The following is an 18,353-nucleotide window of genomic DNA, read 5'->3' as shown; positions in this document are numbered from 1 at the left end:
TGTAAGAAACAAAGATTTCTTGAGGTTGGATGATCACCTTACAAGATTGGAAGTGAGCTAGCAAACTTGAAAGTATTCTTGATTTTATGAAACTAGAACTTTTGGAATTTATGAAGAACACTTAGAACTTAAAGATAGAACTTGAGAGAGTTCAATTAGATGAAGAAAATTGAAGAATGAAAGTGTTTGTAGGTGTTTTTGGTCGTTGGTGTATGGATTAGATATAAAGGATATGTAATTTTGTTTTCATGTAAATAAGTCATGAATGATTACTCATATTTTTGTAATCTTATGAGATATTTCATGCTAGTTGCCAAATGATGGTTCCCACATGTGTTAGGTGACTCACATGGGCTGCTAAGAGCTGATCATTGGAGTGTATATACCAATAGTACATACATCTAAAAGCTGTGTATTGTACGAGTACGAATACGGGTGCATACGAGTAGAATTGTTGATGAAACTGAACGAGAATGTAATTGTAAGCATTTTTGTTAAGTAGAAGTATTTTGATAAGTGTATTGAAGTCTTTCAAAAGTGTATAAATACATATTAAAACACTACATGTATATACATTTTAACTGAGTCGTTAAGTCATCGTTAGTCGTTACATGTAAGTGTTGTTTTGAAACCTTTAGGTTAACGATCTTGTTAAATGTTGTTAACCCAATGTTTATAATATCAAAAGACATTTTAAATTATTATATTATCATGATATTATAATGTACGAATATCTCTTAATATGATATATATACATTAAATGTCGTTACAACGATAAACGTTACATATATGTCTCGTTTCAAAATCATTAAGTTAGTAGTCTTGTTTTTACATATGTAGTTCATTGTTAATATAATTAATGATATGTTTAATTATCATAATATCATGTTAACTATATATATAACCATATATATGTCATCATATAGTTTTTTTTTACAAGTTTTAACGTTCGTGAATCACCGGTCAACTTGGGTGGTCAATTGTCTATATGAAACCTATTTCAATTAATCAAGTCTTAACAAGTTTGATTGCTTAACATGTTGGAAACATTTAATCATGTAAACATCAATCTCAATTAATATATATAAACATGGAAAAGTTCGGGTCACTACACCTCCCATTCCAAGAAACGAAGAAAAATGTGAACAAGAAGTTCAAATAGAAGTGAAAGAACCAAGAAAAGAACACCCGAAAAAGGTTTACAAACCAACTCGACTTGCTAAAGCAGGAGACCCGGGTGAATTTATCATTTCTTGCTTGCTTAATGATGGTGCTGTATATAATGGACTCGTAGATTTAGGAGCAAGTGCAAATATTATGCCTCTTTCCTTATACAAAAGATTAGGCATGGGTAAATTAAAACCAACCAAAATAGGTGTTCAATCATTTGACCAAACCATTAAACACCCGGTTGGAATAGCAAATAATTTACTTGTTAACGTGGGAAGTTTGACCTTTGTTGCAAACTTCATAGTGATTAATATGGATGAAAACCTTGATATTCCTCTAATTCTAGGTCGCCCATTTAGCAAACACCGAGGCATTCATTGATGTAAGAGAAGGTAGAATGACACTTAAGGATGGTGATACATCGATCACCTTTGTGAACCGAAAGTTTAGGTCTCCACCAACCAAAACTGTTAGACCAATAAAAACGCATAAGTGTGGGGAAGATGAAGAACCACTTAATAATGATCCAATCACAAAGAATGCCGTTGATGATACGAAATTAGATGAACCCGTTTTTAACAGTTCAACGAAGAAACTTTATAAACGGATTCATGATGCTAAGATTAAGGGAAACTTTAAGTTATGTAACTGATTAGTATCCAATTTATCGCCAAAAGAAAAGGCGATGTTAGTTGAATTTGTGAAAGTTACGGAGGAAATCAACAAATGGATTGAAGTAAAAGTCAAAGATATACAAGTTGTTGATGATTCAATTGAAAATAATGTTAATCACAATTTCAACTAAGTGTAGGGAGGTTTATATATTTCTGTTAGAGTTAGATTTTCTGTTTTCGTGTAGTTCTCGAAAATGGAACCCGAATGGTCTTTCCCTAGCAGACCCTAAAGAACTAGTCTTCTCCCCCCATTCTGAATTTTTATTTTTTTAGGTTTTTACGAAATGAAGACTTCCTGTGAACTAAACCATGGTCTAATGCTACACGCTTTGATCACTAAACGTAATAATGACACACTTTCAAGTGAAATAGTATCATTAATCATAGGTAAATTGGACGGAGTAAGAAAAGAATCCAGATGCGAAGATAATAAGTTACAATTTGGTAAAGGAAAATAAAAATCCGCAGCGAAAAGAAGAGCACGACACCTTAAAAAATGTCACAAATGTGGAAAATGGTCACACGAAGGTAAATGTTCAAATAATCAAACCTATTCAAACACCGAATTTGTTACTTTATGCAGAGATGGACCGTTCATATGTTTAGAAGAAAAAACATTAAATGCTTGAGGTTACTGTGACGACCCGGGAATTTCTGACTAAATTTAAACTTAATCTTGATATGATTTCGATACGATAAACAAAGTATGTAATGTTGAGTCTAGAAAATTTTGAAACAATGTTCATATATTCAATTAACTTTCGACTGTTTCCGATGATTCACGAACCATTGCTTGTAAATATGTGGATATATATAAATATGTGTATATATAAATATATGTATAATATATATAATAACATGAACATTAATAAACTATTATATACATTTATTGTTATAAATAAATATGTACAATAAAATACATTGTAATAAAAACTATTATTTTATATGTATATATATTTTAATCATTTAATATATATTTAAGTGAATAGTAAATTTTGTTATTTAAAACTGTTTATATATATACATAGTGTATATTAAATATATTTAATTTTGAGCTTAAATGGTAAATGTCTGTAACTTTCGGTTGACGTTTAATTATTTTAAAATAAATCTAATATATATATAAGAAGTTCTAAAATAAATGTTGTTTCAAAATTTGATTAAAAAGACAATAGTTTTGATAAATATTTTTTTACCATTTCAATCTAAGTTTTTGTACTCCGTACATATAAATTGGAACAGAAAATAAATATTTTTTGAACCTTTTTGATCAGGTTTCAAACAGGTAATGAGTGAAATAATTAAATATGTTTAATCAAAAAAATTGGGATTTTTAGGAACACTTTTATATGTTAACTGTTTAGCAATGGACACAATATAATACTCCGTGAATTAGATATTATTATTAAAGAAACCATTTTTTTATCATTAATAATATTATTATCATTTTTTATGATTTTTGTATCATTATTACTTATTATTATTATGGATATAATGATGATGATTATTATTATTATTATTATTATTATTATTATTATTATTATTATTATTATTATTATTATTATTATTATTATTATTATTATTATTATTATTATTAATATAATTATTAATTATTAATATTAATCTAAAAAAAAAAAGTCAAGAACTAGTACCATTCCGTTACCCATTTCAATCCAACTTTTTCAAATTTTGTTTTCTGTCTGTAATCTATAAGATGTCCATTTCACAACTCAATTAGGATCAATGCAATCACTCTATAAAAGAATTATTCTGCAATTCATTAAGTAAAACATAAAAAATCACAAAATAAGCTCGACACTCTGTACATTCATCTTTTTCACCATATTTTGATTTCGAATGAATTTCCAAAATGTAATAATGCAGTCTTGTTAGGAATCGTCTATCTAAACTATCTGTAAGTTTTAAATCTTCAATTCTTTCTATCAATTTCTAATTTGAGAGTCAAAGTTTTGGTTTTCAAAGTCAACTAAGTGTTCTTGAATCAAATTCGAGTTTGTTTTGATATCTCCAGTTAATTTGATGATCCATAAAGTTTATAGGAATGATTTGCAACACAATTCATGTTGTAATCATAACCTATAACACTATTAATCTAAAAATCAATTTTTGAGTTCTTGAGTTCTTCACAGTAATATACACTAACGTAAATTCGAAACAAATTTCAAAAAACTAAAAATTCAGAGTTGTTAGGAATCATTTACTTAAACTTCCTGCAAAATCTCAAGTTCCAATTTTTCTAGCTACTTGCAAGCAGTAGGATTTTTTTATTTTTTTTCTCATTTTTTTTATATCGTGAACACATTTTTATTTTTTGTTTCATGTTTGTTTAGAAGTCCTAAAACCATTTTGATGATTGACTATTAAGAATGAAGTTGTTTGATTGTTTAGATTTTGGTGAAAAAGATGAAGTGGGTTGAAACATGTAATAGATAAGTATTTGGGTTTGTATTATAAATCAGAAAAATTGAAATAGAGGAATGGTTAAGGGTGTTGATGAGTGAGCGAGAGGTCTCGGGTTCGAGCCCGGCTTGGTGCAATCTTTTTAAAACTGACTCCTAAGGTAGTTTTATACTTTTAAAAATTATTATTATTATTATTAATATTATTATTATTATCCTTAGTCAGGTATTTCTACAATTATTAATTTTGCAAAACAAAAGATATATATATGTAAATATATTATTACATAAAATATACTAATATTATATAAAATTATGTTTCAACTAATATTATTGATATAACATTAATTAAATATCAAATAAGTATCATAATATATTATAAGAATAATTAATACATAACAAATATATAAACTTAATTGATTTATACTATAATGTGTTAATACTTGATATAGGTTCGTGAATCCGAGGCCAACCATGCATTGTTCAATGTCGTCATATGTATTTTTACTACAAAATATAGTATTGTGAGTTTCATTTACCTTTTTACCCTTTATATTTTTGGGCTGAGAATACATGCGCAACTTTTATAACTGTTTTACGAAATAGACACAAGTAATCGAAATTACGTTCTATGGTTGAATAATCGAAACTGAATATGCCCCTTTTTATTAAGTCTGGTAATCTAAGAATTAGGGAACAGACACCCTAATTGACGCGAACTCTAAAGATAGATCTATCGGGCCCAATAAGCCCCATCCAAAGTACCGGATGCTTTAGTACTTCAAAATTTATATCATGTCCGAAGGAGGATCCCGGAATGATGGGGATATTCTAATATGTATATTGTGAATGTCGGTTACCAGGTGTTCAATCCATATGAATGATATTTTTGTCTCTATGCATGGGACGTATGTTTATGAGAAATGGAAATATGAAATCTTGTGGTCTATTAAAATTATGGAATGATTATTTATGTTAAACTAATGAACTCACCAACCTTTTGGTTGACACTTTAAAGCATGTTTATTCTCAGGTACGAAAGAAATCTTCCGATGTGTATTTACTCATTTTATAGATATTACTTGGCGTCATTCATGGCATATTGCAAAAGATGTTGCATTCGAGTCGTCGAGTTCGTCAAGATTATTATCAAGTCAATTATAGTGGATATATTATGAAATGGTATGCAAGCCTGTCAACTTTCGATGAAATGAAAGTTTGTCTTTTCAAAAACGAATGCAATGTTTGTTAAAATGTATCATATAGAGGTCAAGTACCTCGAGATGTAATCAACTGTTGTGAATCGTTGATAATCGATATGGACTTCGTCCAGATGGATTAGGATGGGGCGTTAAAGTTGGTATCAGAGCGGTGGTCTTAGCGAACCAGGTCTGCATTAGTGTGTCTAACTGATAAGTCGTTAGGATGCATTAGTGAGTCTGGACTTCGACCGTGTCTGCATGTCAAAAGTTTTGGTTATCATTTAGTGTCGAAAATTATTTGCTTATCATCCTTAAAGTCTAGACACGTCTTACTGCCTCTATTGCATAGACAGTGTATAGATAAGTTCATATCTTAGCGTATATGTTATTGTTACCTTTGCCTGACAGCTTCCGTAGATTCCTCCATAATTTATGGGATTTTAGTATTATATATGCATATGTAAATTATGTATTGCAGGGTACTAATCTACATCCTATAATCTATTTCTTATCGAAAATCCTTCATCTGATCGTACGAGATGAATTCCTCAAGCAGTTCGAATTCCTCGGATTTCGATGGCTATTCCGATATGGAGTTTCACCTATCAGCGTCACCGGAATGAATCAATCAATCAGTCATCCCCAATTCATCTGATGGGTTCGTAGTCGAATTAATCAATGGAGACGCGAAGAAGGCGATCCCTTCCATCAAACGAATTCACCTATTGACAATGAACCTGAAGCGTTTACCGGCGAACCTGTTCGAGACACCATTTTCTCTCTCACTTCCAGAATGTCTCGTCACGATCATATACTATCTCATATTCTAAACCTCATTCATCCGCTCGTTCGAACCAACAATCATCTTAGTATAATAGAAGAAGTCAACGAGCTTCACGCCCGAGTTGTAGCCTTGGAAAAGATAGTGCAAAATTTACCAGCTTCAGCAACATCACCAGCATCAACAGTACCATCAATAACAGTACCAGTACCATCAACAATCCATGCCTCAACATCTCACTCTGTACCTCAAGTATAATCATCGTTCTACGTATCGTTCTACATCATTTATCTTCGTTCAAAATGGCGATTATGTAATCTCTAATGTTTTAGAGATTATATATTCTTGTTCCAACGGTAAATCAAATGAGTTTAATATCATATTGACTCATTAAATCTATGATTACATCTGAAGAAAATATATATGTATATATATTTTCATAAAGATTGTAATTAAAATTCTTGTGTACAAACTGTTAATGGTGAAAATATTTTAACGGGTAGGTAATACCCGAGGAGTATTTAGATTTCACATTAATAAGTTACACTGTACATTCTTCGAATATAATTCAACAGTCGTTTACTATCCTACTTACGTCCACCGATATACAAATCCGTTCACCACAGAATAACCATATTCATCCAATTTCATATTTGGATTTTGATTTATCAAAAATCAAGTGGCATAATGAAGGAAACATTTGACAAAATAAAATTTGTTAGAAACAAACAAATTAACTATGAGAAATTTTGTTAAGAATCCACGCTAACTGTTCCTAACTAATTGTTCCCAGCTAACTGATTACACTTTATTTATCGCAATTTAATTATCGCAATTTACATTCTCGCAATTTTATTTATCGTCATTTAATTTCTGTTATTCACTTTACGCACTTTATTTATCGTCATTTAATTTCTGTTATTTATTTTTACGCACTTTAAATATCGGGACACGTATACAAGGTTTTGACATATCATATCGACCCATCTATATATATTATTTGGAATAACCATAGACACTCTATATGCAGTAATACGGGAGTTAGCTATACAGGGTTGAGGTTGATTCTATAATAATATATATACTTGGAGTTGTGATCGAGTCTGAGACGTATACGGGTCACGACACGTATTAATTAATTCTAATATTATATAGTAAACTATATATGAATTATTATTTGTACACTGCTAACTGTGGACTATCAACATTGGACAATTAAAATGAATTAAAATATTGATTATAACATATGAAACTAAACATTTCTTCAAGTTTGCCACTTAGTCTCATCTTAAACCTAATTTGTATCTTGACGATTACAGTCTGCGTTCAAACCTTTCATGATTCTTGAAAAACACCTCAATCGAGAGGATGAACCAACCACACTTCATCCACGGAAGAAAAGATTTATGCATATAGTTATGCACCTAAGAAACTCTCGGCAATTGAGTAAAAGTTTAACACGTAGCCGCGTCAGATCCTTTGGCATTTATTAGCAAAAATAACTTTGCAATCCCTTTTCAAAGTAACCAATTTTGTCACAGCTCCAGCAGGTCAACTTCGACTTTTCATTCGAAGTAACCTTACTATAAATCCTGATATATACAATTACCCTTTTGATACTGGAGAATTCTTTTATATTCCACCATATTACCAGCAGACGTACCAGCAACCTTGTTGCTTCTTGGCTTAAATATCTCTGACAAATCATTATATTTATTCATTGAAACCCTATCATATACTCATCCGCATCTTGTAACGAGAACTGCCATACCAATTACCAGGAATCAGCCATCAGTACTTTGAAAACTCACAGCATATCTACATCAACAGTTATATGTATGACATTTATCTCTTAGAATTATGATCTTTCATTCTGAAATTCTGAAAAGCACTCAGTCACAAATCAATACTCTGAATGTTGAAAAAAAGCTGAATGAAGCAGCAGAAACCATAGACAACCATAAACGCCCTTAATCATCCGAAGTTTGATGATAAAGAATAGTATGCTCAGAAAAGTTAGAACTGGAAAACTGATTGCGCAAACTACGAAGGAGTCTTTGAACAAATCACAAGAACTAATCTTGTACATTAAGAATCCTGATGATTCTGTTTCTGATGAAATCTTTAGCGAATACCTTGCTTCTGACTCCAAACTCTTGCGGATAAATTTTCTTCACCACCCTTCGATATTAGAAATTCCAAGATATCATCGTATCTTTCATTATAAATATCCTCTATATTTCTGAAGATATTTTCATAACTATTCTAATCTGAAATCATTAATCTCTTCGTGCTATCAGTGTTACATCATATAGAAACTGTTAGTTTCTATATTCTGTAAACATTTGAGCTTAAAATATGAATGTTATTGAAGTAATGTTCGGAACCGAAGCATGAGTTAGTATAATATAATGACACTTGATCAACGTGATTATATTACAATAAGTCATGCTGAGTTTCTAAATGGAACATGATGATTCACAGATCATAACGTCATCATGTGCCATGTTACACGACTCTTACGTTCTGTCTAATCTATAAACATATTAAGAACATATTTTTCTTGATAGTCCTATCTTTCCTTGAATTCGGGTAATTTAACAAATCAAATTGTGCTATTACCGTTTCTTTCTTAGGACACTAACAATGTTCATTCTGAAACTTATATCTGCGAATTCTGGACCATTACCAGAGATGCACAATCGCAAGAAGAAGAAGAAACGAAGGGACAAAGCTCCGAAATATAAATTGGAGTATAAATCGCAGCAAATAAGGGGGAAGTATTAATTGTGGATGATAGTGATTATAGGAGATAGGAATAGGGACATTAAAATATAAGGAAGAATATAAAGCCCAACAACAACACCGAAATTACAAACTGTGGATATCAGTGCGTATAGCAATATAAAGACACGGGAGGATTATAAATACAATAATCCCTAGAGCATAGTAGAAATAAACAGATTCATTCTGTGGAAGTTGGAAAAGGAGAATGATTGTTACGACAGTCAGGATAAGGACAAGGATTAGAATTGGATTAAGCATTTTCACAATCTTCTGGATTTAGGAATTGAGTATAGAAGTGGTGAAAACTAATGGAACGAAAAAGGTAAATTTATAATGGAAATATCAGATGTAGTAATCGGGACAAATCGTCGCATTTAATTATAGAGATCTTAATTTCCTTATTCGCCAAATAATCAAATCTTTTAGATTTCGAAGATTTTGTTTATATCCCCTGAATTCCGGAATTTAATCAAGACGACGTCAAAAGTTAAGACAAACTTTATTTTCTAAATTCAACCCTGACTCTGTCAAAAGTTAAGATGAATCTTTACTTTCCTATTTCACTCTTTGGTGATAGCTTCATTCGTGCTCTTCGAATAATCGAATTATTTTATCTGTATTATGCAATAATGATAAAACTCTATTTATCAGCTCATATTCGTCAGGAAAATATATTTATCGTTAGCCATGACGACCTCACTCAAATTTCGGGACGAAATTTCTTTAACGGGTAGGTACTGTGACGACCCGGGAATTTCCGACTAAATTTAAACTTAATCTTGATATGATTTCGATACGATAAGCAAAGTATGTAATGTTGAGTCTAGAAAATTTTGAAACAATGTTCATATATTCAATTGACTTTCGACTGTTTTCGATGATTCACGAACCATTGCTTGTAAATATGTGGATATATATAAATATGTGTATATATAAATATATGTATAATATATATAATAACATGAACATTAATAAACTATTATATACATTTATTGTTATAAATAAATATGTACAATAAAATACATTGTAATAAAAACTATTATTTTATATGTATATATTTTAATCATTTAATATATATTTATGTGAATAGTAAATTTTGTTATTTAAAACTGTTTATATATATACATAGTGTATATTAAATATATTTAATTTTGAGCTTAAATGGTAAATGTCTGTAACTTTCGGTTGACGTTTAATTATTTTAAAATAGATCTAATATATATATAAGAAGTTCTAAAATAAATGTTGTTTCAAAATTTGATTAAAAAGACAATAGTTTTGATAAATATTTTTTTACCATTTCAATCTAAGTTTTTGTACTCCGTACATATAAATTGGAACAGAAAATAAATATTTTTCGAACCTTTTTGATCAGGTTTCAAACAGGTAATGAGTGAAATAATTAAATATGTTTAATCAAAAAAATTGGAATTTTTAGGAACACTTTTATATGTTAACTGTTTAGCAATGGACACAATATAATACTCCGTGAATTAGATATTATTATTAAAGAAACCATTTTATTTTTATCATTAATAATATTATTATCATTTTTTATGATTTTTGTATCATTATTACTTATTATTATTATGGATATAATGATTATTATTATTATTATTATTATTATTATTATTATTATTATTATTATTATTAATATATTTATTAATTATTAATATTAATCTAAAAAAAAAAGTCAAGAACTAGTACCATTCCGTTACCCATTTCAATCCAACTTTTTCTAATTTTGTTTTCTGTCTGTAATCTGTTAGATGTCCATTTCACAACTCAATTAGGATCAATGCAATCACTCTATAAAAGAATTATTCTGCAATTCATTAAGTAAAACATAAAAAATCACAAAATAAGCTCGACACTCTGTACATTCATCTTTTTCACCATATTTTAATTTCGAATGAATTTCCAAAATGTAATAATGCAGTCTTATTAGGAATCGTCTATCTAAACTATCTGTAAGTTTTAAATCTTCAATTCTTTCTATCAATTTCTAATTTGAGAGTCAAAGTTTTGGTTTTCAAAGTCAACTAAGTGTTCTTGAATCAAATTCGAGTTTGTTTTGATATCTCCAGTTAATTTGATGATCCATAAAGTTTATAGGAATGATTTGCAACACAATTCATGTTGTAATCATAACCTATAACACTATTAATCTAAAAATCAATTTTTGAGTTCTTGAGTTCTTCACAGTAATATACACTAACGTAAATTCGAAACAAATTTCAAAAAACTAAAAATTCAGAGTTGTTAGGAATCATTTACTTAAACTTCCTGCAAAATCTCAAGTTCCAATTCTTAATAACGAATTCGAATTTGCGAGTCAAAGTTAAATTGTCAAAAGTCAACTGTTTTGTTCTTGGAGAAATTAGAGCTTGTTTTGATGTTTTAAGTTCAATTGACGATTTCGATAGTTTTTAGGAATGATTTGAAACATGTTTCATGTTGTAAAGATTGTCCAAAACGAACTCAAAATTGAAAACAAAAATATTTTTTTTCTAGCTACCCGCATTCAGTAGGATTTTTTTTTATTTTTTTTTCTCATTTTTTTAATATCATGAACACATTTTTATTTTTTGTTTCATGTTTGTTTAGAAGTCCTAAAACCATTTTGATGATTGACTATTAAGAATGAAGTTGTTTGATTGTTTAGATTTTGGTGAAGAAGATGAAGTGGGTTGAAACATGTAATAGATAAGTATTTGGGTTTGTATTATAAATCAGAAAAACTGAAATGGAGGAATGGTTAAGGGTATTGATGAGTGAGCGAGAGGTCTCGAGTTCGAGCCCGGCTTGGTGCAATCTTTTTAAAACTGACTCCTAAGGTAGTTTTATACTTTTAAAAATTATTATTATTATTATTAATATTATTATTATTATCCTTAGTCAGGTATTTCTACAATTATTAATTTTGCAAAACAAAAGATATATATGTAAATATATTATTACATAAAATATACTAATATTATATAAAATTATGTTTCAACTAATATTATTGATATAACATTAATTAAATATCAAATAAGTATCATAATATATTATAAGAATAATTAATACATAACAAATATATAAACTTAATTGATTTATACTATAATGTGTTAATACTTGATATAGGTTCGTGAATCCGAGGCCAACCATGCATTGTTCAATGTCGTCATATGTATTTTTACTACAAAATACAGTATTGTGAGTTTTATTTACCTTTTTACCCTTTATATTTTTGGACTGAGAATACATGCGCAACTTTTATAACTGTTTTACGAAATAGACACAAGTAATCGAAATTACGTTCTATGGTTGAATGATCGAAACTGGATATGCCCCTTTTTATTAAGTCTGGTAATCTAAGAATTAGGGAACAGACACCCTAATTGACGCGAACTCTAAAGATAGATCTATCGGGCCCAACAAGCCCCATCCAAAGTACCGGATGCTTTAGTACTTCGAAATTTATATCATGTCTGAAGGAGGATCCCGGAATGATGGGGATATTCTAATATGTATATTGTGAATGTCGGTTACCAGGTGTTCAATCCATATGAATGATATTTTTGTCTCTATGCATGAGATGTATGTTTATGAGAAATGGAAATATGAAAGCTTGTGGTCTATTAAAATTATGGAATGATTATTTATGTTAAACTAATGAACTCACCAACCTTTTGGTTGACACTTTAAAGCATGTTTATTCTCAGGTACGAAAGAAATCTTCCGCTGTGTATTTGCTCATTTTATAGATATTACTTGGTGTCATTCATGGCATATTGCAAAAGATGTTGCATTCGAGTCGTCGAGTTCGTCAAGATTATTATCAAGTCAATTATAGTTTGATATATTATGAAATGGTATGCAATCCTGTCAACTTTCGATGAAATGAAAGTTTGTCTTTTCAAAAACGAATGCAATGTTTGTAAAATGTATCATATAGAGGTCAAGTACCTCGCGATGTAATCAACTGTTGTGAATCATTTATAATCGATATGGACTTCGTCCGGATGGATTAGGACGGGGCGTTAAAGTTACGCCTATGTAGCCATGGAAAATCAATTAGTCCGACTATCTTATGAGTGGGCTAGAGCATATCACTAAGAAATCTATTTCACAGGTAAGTCTGTACAGTTTTTTTTTATTTTTATTTTTATTTTTAACCTTTTGATAATAAACGCTAATTTGTTCGCTATAAAGTATTAAATTGTTATTCATTAAAATTAGGTCTTGCGACCGAAATTATTGATATCATACAAAAATTTAGTACATCACTGCGAAATTTAACGTTTATTCTTAAGGTATAAATATCTTTAATCAATCAACCCAAAATATTTCAAAAATTCGTCATGAGTTAAATTAGGTTATGGAACCGAAATTACTTTACCGAAAAGAGGGGCGTATATTTTTGATAATATTTGATTGATTGAAGTGGGATAAAAGCCAAAAAGATTTTTAATTTTATTTTTACCATGTTTAAAAAAAATTAATTAATAAATTAATATTAAATAAATATTGTAAACTTTTAAAATTATAAATATTTGGAAAATTAATATTTTTAATATAAGTTTGTATGTATAAAAACAAAAATATAATTTAAGTTTGGTGTGAATTTATAATATGAATTTTTAATTAAGTTTGGTGTGAATTTTTAATTTTATGCATTTTAAATTTAAGTTTGGTGTGAATTTAAAAACAAAAATTTACTTTATTTCGCTAAGTTAAAAATATGATTTTTAAAATTCGTCGTGAGTTGAAGACTAGGTCGTTGAACCGAAATTGCTTTACCCGAGGGAGGGACGAGAACTTTTATTATCATTATTTTTAATCTTATTGAATTAAAGTATGCCAAAAACATTAAAAAACCCAAAAATCTTTGCCTTTAAAACAATCGCTAAAGAAAAGACAAATTTTAAAATTTTGTCGAGGGACGAACTAGGACATCGATCCGAAATGACCTCGTCCTAAATAACAAGGGAAACAAAATTTTAAAATTAATTAATTAATTGTTTTATAAGTTAAGGTTTTTATATAAAAAAAAAATACAAACTCCGCGACTCGCGGAGTTTGAAGAGGAAATTCACCGCGACTCGCGGAGGATGAAAAATCCAGAAAAAAAAATAAAACGCAGATCAGACTGTCCCCAACACACAAACACCCACAAAACTGCGAAAAAACCCGAAAAACACACACAAATTCGTAATTTTTTCACCATTTTTCATCAAATCTTTTACAAAATCATGTTGAGAAGGATGCTATCAAGGAATTACTCAAGGAAAACGGTAAATTTCTACACCTAAACACCATTTAATCCGAAAATTAGTGTTCTTGAGCAATTTTATAGCCAATTCGATTTTGATACTTTTTAGTGTAATTATACTTAAATTGCTTATGTATTGTGCTTGTATAACCTAGATTGATGCTATTTAACATGATTAGAAGCTTTAAACTTCAAATTTTGAGTAATCTAGGGTTTGTGTTCTTGAGCAATTTGGGGTTTTTTGATATAAACAGATTATGGCCGATTTTTGTCATGAATTATTGCTAAATTAAGTAGTGTAACATGTTTAGGTAGTTAAATGATCCAAACTTTGAGCCTAAACATGATTTTTGAGAATTAAAGTAGACTTTTTCAAGTCTAAAATTCATGAACTTGATTTTTGAGAGATAATGCCATTTGAAACTTGTTTAATTGCTAATAATGATTATTTTGACATGTTATTTGAGTTGAATGCTTATGAACTTGGCGAACATTTTCGTATATGCTTATTTGAAAAAGTGTAGATTTGATAAAAATATGAAAATGAGCATAAGTTTGATATAAATTGAACATGTCATTGTAATTATTTTGATTAATGATTTTGCTGACACTAATGCATATTTGGATGCACAAAAATTGTGTTTGATGTGTTTTGCAGACTGAAAGGGGTGAATCTTCATCCCAAGCTCGCATTGCTCCTCTTGAGAATGCGGAACAACAGGATGTTGATAACTATTACAAACAAGATATACCTCATCCAGTTATGACATTTTCAGATATGCACGTGGAGAATTTGCACCCGAACTTGAGATTAGACAGACGTTGGATAGATTATCCAAAATACCAAAGGAACTTGCACACTCTTCATTCTAAAGCTGTTGAAGTACCTAGGGTAATAGAATGAGAACCGTTAGAAGCTGTAGAATTGGCCGAGCCAATTAGAGAATTACTTACACAGAGGTATGGTAATTCTACTTTTAACGATTGGGTACGATTATTCAACATGCGTAGACCTGTATATAAAGTATGGTGTGAAGAATTATTGTGTAGTATAGAAATAAATGATCGGGTAGCTAGTTTAACCGATCGAACTTTTATTAGATTTTTGTTAGGAGGTTCGATGCGCAACATGTCTCTACTAGACATGGCTCAGGCCTTACGTATATATACGCCTGAGGAGCTAGCATCTGCCGATTGTCGAGGGTTGATATTGAATGGTAGGAAGATTGATGAAAATTTTGATACGCATGGTGTATGGAGTCAAATGACTAGCCATCACCGATTTAAAGGGGGAAATTACTCTTATTTGGATATAGATAGAGCTCAGTTAAGAGTAATTCATAGGTTTCTAGCGAACTCGATTACACAGCGAGGTAAAAATAAGGAAAAGGTAAATGAACAGGATTTGTTTTACCACATGTGTATTCGAGACCCACAAAGCGCTGTAAGTATACCTTATTGTGTGGGTTATTATTTATCAGCTATGGTTAGGGGGATGAGACCGCACAGTATAATAGGAGGTGGTATATTTATTACATTAATTGCTGAGTATCTCAATGTGGATATAAGTCGTGGGGGATTATTAATCGAAGAACCAGAACCCCACGATACAATTGGTTTAAATGTATATCATGGTGCTAAGGTTTTGAAGAGGCAAAATAACGCCGCAGTAAGATATAATGGAAGACATCCACAGGTTGGGAGAAATCAACAGCCAGGTAATGTGGGAGGGGGAAATGAAATGACAGAAATGCAAAGGTTTATAGCATCACAAGAGTATGAAAATGCTAGACATCGAGCATTTGAAGATTGGCAAGTTCATCAAAACCAAATCATAGCTCATTGCCAACATATAGGTAGAAACTATATTCCTACTCCAACGACTGTATTTCCTCCCTGGTCTATAGAGATGCAACCACCGTATCCTACTTATAACCCAGTTGAAGCATTTTATAACACATACGGTTATGCATGGAACCCCTACTGGTATCAGTAACAACCCTAGTTTATTTAGTTTTATTTATTTTATTTTTTGTAATGTTACTACATTATACACTTATGTTGATATTGTAATAGTTTTTTATAATTTTCTAACTTTTATTATTAGATTTTAATAATTTTTGAATGTGGGGTAATATACCAAACTTCAAAAATATGTATATATGTTTGCAGTTTATCTTATGTACACAACAGGGTAAAACAACGCATTTTCAAAGACTGGCATTAAGTTCAGCAAAAGCAACTAATTTTGACGACAAGATGCAAAATATATGTGAAATAACAACAAGACGGAATGAACAAATGATGTGCACCATTTATCATTCAGAAAACAAACGCCAATATGTTTGGAAACTTTGGTAAAATTTAATCATTTTTCTACGCTAATCACCCTCAATAATTTAAATTGTTACTGATTTTTCTTGCAAATGAGGGCATTGCAAGATCTTAAGTATGGGAAGGGGTTAAATTCTTTCGGAATTTTAAAATTTTTACTTTATACACTTGGTTACCATTAAAAATACTAGTCAAGCAGTAGTTGTATTAGAATCTGGTGCTCTCTGATAATAAAGAACAGCCATAGTCTTATATACTGACTACCCAATTCTAGTAAAATTTTTCAAAATTTTCAATTAAATGAACTCAAAATCATGTTTATATATATTTATGAACGATAAAACTAGGTGTTAACACCGAAATTATTGTTACCTCGGAAAGGACATAAATTGAGAAACAAACCAAAATGTTAAAATTCATTTAAAATGGAATAGAGGACAATAAAAAGGAAAATAAAAGCCAAGTGTAGGAAAATTTACCAAGTTATTTTAAACATATGTCACATATTTCTGTAACAAATAACTGAAAATACTTTTGCTTTGGACTAAACTAAAAAGTTTTACCCGATTTACTGTAAGAAAGATGGATCTACACGATGAATCAATTCCATCGTTAAAAGGAAGTAAAGTCTTTCGAAAAAGAAACGCGCTTCTTGATTTAGGTCATGACGTTGTCATCCAGACCAGCTGTAGGTTGACGAAAAATCTAGAAAAGTCATCTCTAAAATCAGCAGGAAATCCACAGACCTCAGCATCAAACAGGGTCGCCAAGTGGTCAGACTTATCCTAACCATGAGAGGATCTATCTAGTAAAATGGGGAGGACGCCGTGCAAATTAGCTGGATAAGACTAATGAATCAGATCCCCAGAAAGGATAATCTCCTAAAAGATCAAAAATCAGCTTTTAAGACTGATATTACTCAATCCTAGAGATTGACCTTAAAGATTGAGAATTACAAACTCATGGAATTCAATGATATCTAAACTCGAGCTTGAACAAGAAAATATTTTGATCAAAAAGAAAAAATACAAACCGATTTATTTTCTGAAAACCCATTTTCAATGCGTTCATTACCATTGAACGTAAAATCCTAGGAATTCACCTGGAATTCATTAGGTCACCTGAACCAAATCGGGTGTCAACCGTAAGAACGGTGGTTGCATAGCATGGTCAAAGACAGGACCTTGTGCCAGACCGAAAAATTATAAGGGTGAGCTTTACTATTGCTCCTACCAAGAATAGTAATTGCGTCCGACACGTTATAGACCATAATTAAAATCATGTCAGGGGACATTGCCTTAACAGTTGCTTGTTCATCGCTTTCCTTTACAACCGGACGGTAGTTTACCGAAAGGTAATATACGGAGCAAGTATACTGGACGTGTTGCTTTTCCAATATAAGGTTAGCAAGTGGGTGACACATAACCGCAAGTTTTGAGCTAAAATTTTCAAATCTGAAACCCACCAAACCTACAAAAATATTTTGCAAACACCGGTGAAGGGTTATTCCGGAAAACTTATCTAGGGTAAAAACTAGATTTAATTTTCAAAAGATCAAATGTTTTCATAAAGATCCAATTTCCTTAAAGGATCTAAATTTTATAGTCATGTGGGACTGTAAACCATATCGTTACTACCATTGTTTATACCGCCATATAGAAATCACTAATGTACAAAGTGTGAAGAATAAAGAAGTGATTCTAGTATTTCAAGACTATATTGCTTGAG

Source organism: Rutidosis leptorrhynchoides, chromosome 2 (assembly GCF_046630445.1).
Source record: "Rutidosis leptorrhynchoides isolate AG116_Rl617_1_P2 chromosome 2, CSIRO_AGI_Rlap_v1, whole genome shotgun sequence".
In the NCBI taxonomy this organism is placed as follows: Eukaryota; Viridiplantae; Streptophyta; class Magnoliopsida; order Asterales; family Asteraceae; genus Rutidosis; species Rutidosis leptorrhynchoides.
The sequence above is the reverse complement of the archived record's forward strand: the minus strand, read 5'-3'. Positions refer to the sequence as shown.